The sequence below is a fragment of the Penaeus monodon genome, chromosome 32 (genome assembly GCF_015228065.2).
Source record: "Penaeus monodon isolate SGIC_2016 chromosome 32, NSTDA_Pmon_1, whole genome shotgun sequence".
NCBI lineage: Eukaryota > Metazoa > Arthropoda > Malacostraca > Decapoda > Penaeidae > Penaeus > Penaeus monodon.
Window position 1 is genome coordinate 35,319,500 of NC_051417.1, and position 1,088 is coordinate 35,320,587.

The window sequence follows — 1,088 nt, forward strand, 5'->3', positions numbered from 1 at the left end:
CAAAGAATGACTTATTATAGAAGTTAGGTCAGCAGTTTTTTTTTGCCATGCATGTCATTTTGAAGCATCTCTGATTTAAAAGGGTTGTTTTTATAAATCATGGATTCTTTTCTGCAGTAGTTTTGAAGTACTACAATCATTTTATTCATTGCTGTCATTATAAATTGCTTGTTCATTAGCCACCTCATTATTTATTGCTTCTTATCATTTCCAATACTTTTTTGGTCATTCTGCTTTTTCATTTCAGCCAACATGTACAATCGAGCAGATGACATTCATATTCTTGAATATATTATCCTCACATTCAAGCATGTTGACATTAAAAATACACATAATTTCTTAGCCTTGCTGTGATATTATTTTTGCCATATCCCACAAGCCTGCTGTTGCTTGTTACCTAATCCAAGAAACTCATGTCATGTGTAGCTGTTAGATACCAGTGACCTCAACAAAATTGACCTCGGCTTGCTTATGTTTCCAATGATGCTTCTGTGCATGGTTTCAGTGGCAGCTATAATGGTCAAGAGTACCATGTGGTTTTGGTACCAATAATGGGCCCAATTATGGTATAAGTTTCTGTGTGGAAATTTGAGTGATATTGGTTGTTACATAATATTTGAAGTTGTGTTATAGTGTTGTTTTTATGTATGTAACTAGATCTAGTCTGGCATATTATAAGCTTCTTTCATACTTTCAGAAAAAATGCTGTATTTCAATTATTTTGGATTTTATGTTCAATACTAGGAAGAAAATTGTATTATGTCCAACTCTTATAGAATGTATATATTTGTTACTTTTTTCTTTTTTCCCTTTTTCATTACTATGAGTTAGTAATACAAAAATTCTAAAGCACATTTACAAACAACCTCAACAGTATTGGATCTTCTATTACTCGAAACCTCTTTTTTTTTACACTTTCATACATATAGGTTGTCTTTTTTCTATTGTGTTTCTATGATTCCTGCCAGAATGATATGCATTTTCCCCCCTGATTGGTTTAGTGAGGTATAAGAAATGTGTCAGAATTATTTGAGTATGGAAGTGTTTTATATGGTTGATGCTGTCATTAGCTTCAGAATTTTGCCATG